This window comes from Limulus polyphemus, unplaced genomic scaffold (genome assembly GCF_000517525.1).
Source record: "Limulus polyphemus unplaced genomic scaffold, Limulus_polyphemus-2.1.2 Scaffold2297, whole genome shotgun sequence".
Lineage (NCBI taxonomy): Eukaryota > Metazoa > Arthropoda > Merostomata > Xiphosura > Limulidae > Limulus > Limulus polyphemus.
The window spans coordinates 56,918-67,009 of record NW_013667907.1 but is presented as its reverse complement, the minus strand read 5'-3'; the positions used below and the strand labels follow the sequence as shown (position 1 = coordinate 67,009).

At 33.0% G+C, this 10,092-nt stretch overlaps 1 protein-coding gene across 2 annotated transcripts in view; it reads left to right on the top strand.

The window, feature by feature from the left end:
- The first annotated feature begins 5,193 nt into the window (after nt 1–5,193).
- LOC111087561 (tachykinins-like) overlaps nt 5,194–10,092 on the top strand; it is a 37,213-nt gene continuing 32,314 nt past the window's right edge. For both annotated transcript variants that reach the window (XM_022394579.1, XM_022394578.1), the window contains exon 1: nt 5,194–5,271. The gene's annotated coding sequence lies outside the window, so the exon portion shown is untranslated. The remainder of the gene's footprint in view (nt 5,272–10,092) is intronic.

The following is a 10,092-nucleotide window of genomic DNA, read 5'->3' as shown; positions in this document are numbered from 1 at the left end:
CAGTGGATTCCCATCGGACATTAGTATTTTTACGAAAACATTATATAACTTCATCGTGGAAAACTCGGCATGTGTGGCTGGTGAATAACGAAGGACAAAGCTAGCTAGCTCCCCGCTAAGCGAATCGTACTTACAACAACTCGTAATTAACTCGCTCATCGTGAACCCTCGATAAGATATCGAGGAAGTTCCAGACTAGAAAAAATACTTTATATTGCTTGTAAGTTTGTAATTTTTTGTATATAACTCATTGTTTGTAATAACTATTTGTAATAACTGTTATTGTAAAATTGTATTGTTTTTTGAATATTAAAACATATTTGTGTTAAAAAAGATAACTGTGTGTATTAATCTTGTTGGCAAATATCCTAAACTGACTATATATCGGCTTTCACTTAACTACTAAATACCAAAGTAACAATTTAACTACTAAATTTTAAAGATACATTAACTACAATTTCAGGCTATTTGAAATTCTAATACGTCACAATATATATATATATAAAGTTTAATTACGTCAAGGTAAATTATATCACAGAAGAATAAATTGTCTTAAGTGGTTCGTAAAAGATCCCAATGAGGTTTTGGTCAGTAGAAAACATCTAAGAGGGGAAACTAATTTTCACAAATCAAGCAGTTTAAGATGAAGGCAGTAAAGAGAACTAGGTACCATTTTTTAAGTCTTTATAGAACGTAAAAGAAATGGCTTTGACTACAACGAAAGTGAAGATATCTGAAAAGTTCCTTGCCTCATCTACTTTGTAGGTGTATTTGAATGCAGCACTTAAGGAAGACTGTTTCGTTTGAACGTTTGGCAGAATAAATTCAATCCCATAATTGGTTCTGAAACCTGAAGAATCATTTGTTCTATCAAGATAGTTCATTTTGGATACTATTCGAATAGTAATTAGAGATATGGTTGATCAATTACCAAATTATGTTAAGCATAGAATGAAGCCATAATTTAATTAATTACATGAAAAACATTGGTATATTTCAATAGAAGTTACAAGTGAAATTCTTGTTGTTGACTTATGACAGCAAACAAAAACATTAGTTACATAAAAACATTGGTAGATGTCATTAACAGTAACAAATGAAATTCTTGTAAATTTGTACAACAAATAAAAACTCGTATACTAAGCTTCACAACGTGTTCTAGAATCTAGATTTTACTTTCTTCACACCCTCCGAATTCACCAACTAGACATAGCTTTATTGACTTCTGGTTTTATTATAGTTCATTAAACGCTGTTAGTAAGCAATAAAATACATCACGTTCACTAAATAATCTCCATCAATCCATTAAGGACGTTAGGGCCGTCATAACACCAGATATTATGCAACACATGTTTAGCTGGAGGTATTACATTGCCATAAACTATCCCATGCACGACGTGGCAAGTATAATAACGGGAAAAAATTGTTTCATTGAACTTAGGACTGGCTTCCACTGTCCAGTCTAAGCCGGAAATTAGTTAATGTGATCTTCAGTGAAACTTAAAGTTCAACCACTGTCTTAAGCAGATAGATCGATTGATACTCCCAACAGTAAAGATTAAATAAAGAAACTGGTAAAAGAATATTACCAGAAATAAACAAACGAAAGAAGCACTACTATGAAGTACTGTTTAATAAACTAAAAGCATTTGTTACTTTTTGTACTATTTTTAATATTAGTTATATGTGAAGCTGCACGAGGGCTATCTGCGTTTAGTCTTCCCTAATCTTCAACTCATAAACAAGAGGTAAAACATTTAGTCTACAGTATTTGTTTCCGAGTCTTGTGCTTCTCTTATCTGATTGGATAGTTGATGTTTGATTATCATTTTTATAGAGCTCTCCACAGCTCTAAAGTTCGGATCACTTTTTTTCAACAACGGATACGAACACTCCCAGAGTCACAATCCAGGCATGCTCTTAAGTAGCCCATGGCTGGCTCAGTATTATGTTCAGGCACACTACCACGTAGCCCTCTGCTGGCCCAGTAATGCATCCAGGCACACTACCAAGTATCCCGCTACTGGCTTAGTATTACATCCAAACACACTACCAAGTAGCTTACGTCTGGTTCAGTATTACTTCCAGGCACACTACCAAGTAGCTTATGTCTGGTTCAGTATTACATCCAGGCACACTACCAAGTAGCTTACGTCTGGTTCAGTATTACATCCAGGCACACTACCAAGCAGCCCACGGCTGGCTCAGTATTGCATCCAGGCATACTACCAAGTAGCCCACGGCTGGATCAGTATTACATCCAGGCACGCTATCAAGTAGCCCACGGCTGGCTCAGAGCCACAATCCAGACATACTACCAAGTAGCTCACGCCTGGATCAGTATTACATCCAGACACACTACCAAGTAGCTCACGGCTGGCTCAGAGCTACAATCTAGACACACTATCAAGTAGCCCACAGCTGGCTCAGTATTACATCCAGACACACAACCCAGTAGCCCACGGCTGGCTCAGGATTATATCCAGCCACGCTATGAAGTAGCCCACGGCTGGCTTTGAGCCAAAATCCAGACACACTACCAAGTAGCTCACGGCTGGTTCAGAGCCACAATCCAGACACACTACCAAGTAGCTCACGGCTGGATCAGTATTACATCCAGACACACTATCAAGTAGTCCACGGCTGGATCAGTATTACATCCAGACACACTATCAAGTAGTCCACGGCTGGATCAGTATTACATCCAGACACACTACCAAGTAGCTCACGCCTGGATCAGTATTGCATCCAGACACACTACCAAGTAGTCCACGGTTGGTTCAATGTTACTTGCAAGACGGATTCTTAAGGAGAAATCTAGACAAATGCGTTTATGTTTCACGGTTTTATTGTGTTTCTATAAGCACCCTTTGCTGTGATGATGAAATTTGTACATTACCACCAGGGATCAAAATCAATAGTACCTTTACAAAACGTGCCCTATTTATCCCAGGAATTAACCTATAAAATATCACTGTTTTTGCACCATGATTTCGGAATATAACTTTCTTCTAGCTCATGATGTTTAGCTTGAAGTGTTTATAAATGATGTTTAGCTAGTTTTTGCTTACTGTAAGGCTTTGCCGTACAGGGCACTCAAACAGAACACACTACCTTAGATGTTTAGAAACCGATAGATTTTACGTCTACAACTACAGAGTACAGAGATCGTGTGTATACTGTGCATAATAGTAAACATCATCAACCACATATTACCAATCTGATTTTATACGGGTCATTACCGGTGGTTTTTACATAGTTATATTATTGACTAATTTCAAATTGTTGCCTCTTACAACGACCAGTGTAAAATATTTACTAAAAAATATTTATCAAAATCGCTCGATTTTCTATGTATAATATAGAGGGTACCCTAGCAGTAATTATTAAGACTAATTGCATCGTTGATGGTATTTTTGCATTGTTAACATTTTACATGACTTATATGTTATTAGGAAATTTATGACCAACAAATTCATAAATTCACAAGCAGTTTGACGCATGATTGTTAGAAACATTTATTAAGAAAACTTATGGACTATATTATATACAAACGTTTTAGTGATACCTGTCAGGATTATTGTATCTTTTCATCAGCAAAACTGAGCAAAAAAATAAAGTAAAATAAGAGGTAATAAAGGATAACTCAACGCGTATAAATAAAAACTTTTAGTTTTTGCAAATTAGGCCTAATTTAACACAGTCTTTACTGCCTGAAGAAGGGCGTCTGCTCGAAACGTTGCATAAAATAAAAAAAGAATAATTATTTAGACATGACAATTTATCCTTTATTATCGTTTATCCGAGATTTTCTGCCAGGATTCTGTATATTTTGTGCACATTTAACTAAATGAAAATTATTTTTACGTGCTTACACTAAGCGGATACAAAAAGGCTGAGTTACTCCATGTAACATCACGTTCTATGGTTGTCTCAATTTCAGTTGATAGTTTTCGAACAAAAGTAAGTTTTACCTTTCATCAACATCGCAGCAGTTGTTGAATTGATAAATTTTATTTAAAAACCCAACCTACCACCTCAGATAATCTGACCTCTCTGACCAAGATCTGGAGTTAACATGTGGAAATACTAAACGGTGATTGTGACCTTCTTACCAAAGTAGCCGCAGTTGTCGAATATAGAAAGACCGATGCGTTTTATTGAGAGCCAAGCTACCAACTTGAATAAGCTGGCTTTGACCTGGGGTTAACACGCAGAAAAATTAATTGCTTTTTAAAACAATCAAATCTAACACTTTTTCTAGACTATTAATGAAACTGGAATATAATTTTTTATGTTCTGTTCACATACCTACCATAAGAATAGTCCCACAATTCACAGGCACAATCGGCATTTAATGAATTAGGTAACATCAATTACCTTATTTCATGATGACGAAGAATCCACTTGAAGTAAATATATATATATAGTAGATACGACTGATATGGGTATTAAAAAGTTTTATTTAAAAACACAAAACGAGTAACAACCTTTCTACATACTTAGGTCATCATCAGGTTAAAAATGAGATTATTATATTACTTACCAATCAAACTCATGCGAAGGATTTTTCGTTGTAATTCTTTAGGTTTGACCATAAAAACTTAACGTATAATTTGATAAATGTGCAAGTTACTTAAGCAAGAACAATAAAAGCTTATTAATTTCCTATCTTTATATTTCGATCAAACCCACGACGTTAGCACCTTCTCACTATTACAGAGTAAAGAATATGAAACAGCCCCTTAAAGGAAGACTGTTTCGATCATAGACAGCCAGTAAAAGTACATCACATGGGCATCTGATTTCCCTTTTGAGAGTTTTTCTCTCTCTCTAATTGTCCCCAAACAAAAACGCTTACCCATCTATATCTTAATGAGACAAACCCTTAAAAAAACCTTTACTTTTATAAGTAGAAGGGAAGACAAAGAAACGTATAATTATTTGCAAAATACGGCATATGATGTGAGAACATGTAGAGAAAACAAGCTCACGAAATGTTCTGTATCATCACTGCGTGTCCTTTTTTTTCATTCACCACCGCGAACGTTTATTGGTCAGCGATTGAGACAATCAGCGTGCGCTAAGAGGAATTTGATCATAGTGACGTCAATATAAATTATGATAATATACCTTGATATGATAATATAAGCTACAACTTGTTTCAAAACGAAGGTGTTCTTAACTAATCACATATCTGATCTTTTGGAAGGAGGTCAAGTAACACTTTCGTCTCTAAAGAGTACAAGTTGCGACTTTATTTTGAGGCTGGTAAGTAAACGTATTAGAAACCTTTTTAGACTATTGACTTTTTCAAATATTTGTTCAACTATTAACATCGGTGTTTTTATTTTATTTTGTTTAGTTAAATATAATAAAAATGTAGTATATAAATACGTAAGTAGATTAATATTTTAAATGAACTGTCAAGATAGTGTTATTTGTTATTTAGTCTGAATTTCAAACATCTCTTTCAATATTGTGCAATAAATTAATTTTGAACAAAGATGGTTTTAGCTTATTCTAAGTACAAGTGTTTTATAAAGACAGTAGTTATCATTCATGTGTATCGTGTTGTATCATTTTGTTTAAAAAATATGAAACAAAATATATTCATTTTATGTTTTTAAAGATACCTATATTTATTTAGAGAATTTTATATTATGTTGCCTGCCTATATTATTGCCTTTTTCAAATACGATTCAGTAAGATAAATTAATGAATGCCATCACCAGCTGTATGTTTGTTTTGTGTGTGTGTCTCGTTCAATGAGATTTACTGCACATAAATATTTCAAAATGAACTCATCTACCATATCTTAAGCTCCAAAGTTTAATTTATGAAGGTAAGCCAAAACTTCTCATTTTGTAGCAATGCATATTTATTTTAGTCTTCTTGAAAAGGAGAAAAACATAACTCTGAGGTTGCCAATTTACTTGTGATAATAAAATTTGCTTAATTATGGTACAAAAGACAAACATACGAACCAGGTAGTATCTTTCTACCACCTATTAGTTGTTTGTTTTAATACAAAGCTAAACAACAGGCTATCTGTGCTATGTCTGATACAGGTATCGAATTCCGAATTTTAGTATTATCATGTCTCAACGTTATTGCTGAGCCACCGGAAGATTTTTCTACGTCCATGAGTTCTTCGTTGTATCTATGTTTGTTAATAATACAAATATATATACATATATATATATTGTAAAATCGTTTTACTTCTACAAGAGAGTAGGTTATATTCGTCTAAAATTAATGAAAACCAATAAAATATGGCGTTAATCTGCACTAGATATTATGTTGTATTGTTTATCCATTATCACGCTATTTGATGACATTTCTGAAGACTTGGGACGAACGAAATGCTTCATAGAATGAAAGAATATAAAATCGATAAAACATCTGGATATGCTTCAAAATACGAGGCTAATAAAAGAAAGTTTTATTTGGTAAAATAATAAACACACGAGCTTTGTAGATGACATTAAATTTTCCAATGAGTAGTTAAAAATTAATGCATTATTATCATATTACAGAACTTTTCAACTTTAAATGAGATCGGTTCTAAATTAACAAACAACGATTGTGCTTACAAATCGTTCTTTGTTAATTTACTACTGTATTAGCACAATGTGCTTTCATACACACAAGTATTTAAGTGATATATTCAAAACATTTGCTTATAAAACACATTAGTACTTCTGAAGCGTGATGGTGTCAAAACTTCGTTCAATTTTGATACTAAATAGACTACATTAATAACGCTCAAAGGTCGTATTTTGAAGAATTCACTAACATCACCTGTTTCTATACAAGTATAAAGTTTAGTGCTATTACGTGTACTTCAATATCTCAAAGTTCATAGTGTTCGATTACGTGCCTCATCAGCAAGTCCTGAGAGTAACGTTGGAATATTTCTCCTTGCGGCTCTTTTTTTGTTGTCATTCGATAAAAGCAAGACTTGTTTGTATAATATCTTTAAAAAAAAAGGATAGGTGTTCTTGTCATCAGTAAGAAATATAACTTTTTTACACGGAAATAAAAATACCTTGTGCTTATATTAAAAACAACCAAATAGTGAATATGAGTCACTGACAAATTATGATGTAATATAGATTCTTTGAAAAACAATGTGATATACAGTAGATAGTATAAATATTATTATTCACTAACTGCTAAAAATACTCCTAATACTTGAATAATCCATGTTCGATTTTAATTCTGTTCTATTAAAAAAACTGTGTTGTCGCTTTGCCGATGTTTTGTGTTGACTTATTTTTAATTTTTTTATCTTTTTATTTAATACATTTCATTTTATTTATTTCATTTTTAATCGATAGTTTTACTATGAATTTAGTTTGATTTAGCTTAATTTACTATGAATAGCTTAGTTTGACGTTAAACATGTCATTAGCGGATGCTAATAATACTAACTGTATGTAGATATATTTTTACTGCATCAATGGTATTATTCAATATATGTTATGTTTCACTGCCATCCATTACACTACCTTTATTCACTGGTATTGATGTCACTGCCAATGACCAAAAAGCTCTTACTAAGTGACATCGATGACGCCACCGATCTTTGTATGAACAAGAGTTGACACTTTCAGTCTTTGCCACGCACTTAACAAAAAGGTTAAGGATACCAAGTGACCTGTCGGTCCATCTAGGCCGTCCCGTCTACTCACAGCCAATTATTATCATTCAGGTGTTTATCTAGCCCTCTTTTAAACACCCAAAATTTTATTGCATTCATTATATTTGAAGGCAGCTCATTCCAAAGACCAACCACCCTATTAGAAAAATAAAACTTTCTTATCTGAAGATGACCCACCCAAAATTTATATTTGTGTCTTCTAGTCTTACCATTTTCAAAAAAGATGATGCATCCACATTATTAATTCCATTAACAATTTTAAATACTTCAACCAAATCCCTTTTAACTCTTCCTTTAAAAAAAAAGAAATCAGCTTCAGAACTCTTGCGTGAAAACTTTCCAAATCAATGTCCTTTCTTAGATAAGGAGCTTAAGATTGAGCACAATATTTCAAATTGGACCTAAGAACTGACCTATGCAATGAAATTCTAACCTATTTAGACTTGTATTCAATGCTTTTGTAGATACAACCTAAAGTCCTATTTAGCAACAATACGTTGTTTTGATGGCTTAAGAGACTGATCAACCAGAACATCAAAATCGTTTTTTTCCATAATATTGTTAGGGTTATTACCATCATAATTATACTCCTGGTTTAAATTATGATAACCCACATGCATCACCTTGAATTTATTATAATTAAAATCCATTTGACATATATTCGCCTAACTTGCCAAATAATATAAATGATTTTATCAAGAACTACAGCCAGCATTATCCTAGACTTTAATATAATCAGCAAATCTAAGTAATTATTGACCATTCCTTTATGTATATTATTTATGTAATTCAGAAAGAACAAAGGTCCAAACACTGAGCCCTGAGGTACCCCACTTGTGACATCAATCTAATTTGACTGAACTCCATGTATTCCCCACACCTACAGAGATAATTTTTAACAAGCCCTTTAGGCACCTTGTCAAATGTTTGCTGAATATCTGAAAGTTAACTCAGTTTACCAGTTAACAATGGATAATTTTTGTCGCATTTCTTTTTAGATTAGTTTTTCTTTTAATTTGTAACCAAAAACTCTCATTATTCCTGATCCCCATAAACAGCACATCAAATATAATTGAGCAATTACCACTTGAACCCAGATGTTACTCAATCTCCCCCTTCCAACCTTTTCTATATTAGAAGTTAACAGTAAATCATAAAGAACATTTTTCCTTGTAGGTTTCCTTAGCAATTGGTGAAGAAAATAATTTTTGACAGTTTCTATAAACCCTCCTCCCTCGTGGTCTGACTGTAAGATTTCCCAATCGCCTGAAATGAAAATTCCCCATAGTTATAACCTTATTAGCAGCTAAAATCCTCCTCCCTCATGGTCTGACTGTAAGATTTCCCAATCTATATGCCTGAAATGAAAATTCCCCATAGTTATAACCTTATTAACAGCTAAAATCCTCCTCCCTCATGGTCTGACTGTAAGATTTCCCAATATATATGCCTGAAATGAAAATTTCTCATAGTTATAACCTTATTAACAGCTAAAATCTTAGTCTCACTGTAGAGTTTTTCATTAATATCACTGACGGTGTTTCAAGGTATTGCATACCACAAGAAATTACTTTTATATATATTTTCAAAAATATGTAGTTTGTCTATTTAAAATATTGTAACGTAAAAAAGGACCATAAAGACATGCAAGTCAAGTTATTAAAATATTATATTTTTTTTATGAACCCATGAGTACTTGTTGATTTATTATTAAATATATCGGTATCTCCATTTTTAACAACCATGGCCTGTTCTTAGCGATCAATCATTACCATTTTAATTGGTTAAAAGGTTTTAAAAAACTAGATAATGACCAAAAGTCAATTACCAAAAATACCTTATCCTAATGCACTGAAATTAGAACACAGAAGAGCCACAATGTCGTAATATTATCATACAAGAACTTTAAGAGCACTAAAGCTAAATTGGGCCTTAAAATGTTTTAATACTAGCATGAAAAAAAAAGCACAGTTGTGTCCTACTCACAGTACTTAAAATGTAATGCGAACGCCAAAATACTAAGGATGAACAGATAACATAAAAAGCTAATTAAAACTTCACGAGTTTTATATATTTTGAGAAATTAATAATGCAGTGATATTGTACATTAGTATATATATTCCTTAGTATTTAAAAACTTTCTAGCAGATGTATATATTTATTAAAACATTTGATTAAATATTTCCAAAATTTGGTGGACATTAGCTCAAATATAGCTTACAATGATCGAGAAAATGAATCAGTCTTATTTGTTTAAAATACTTTTAGTATATATGGGCTCGGCATGGCCAGGTGGTTAAGGCACTCGACTCGCAATCTGAGGGTCGCGGGTTCGAATCCCCGTCACACAAAACATGCTCGCCCTTTCAGCTGTGGGGGCGTTATAATGTGACGGTCAATCCCACTATTCGTTGGTAAAAGAGTAG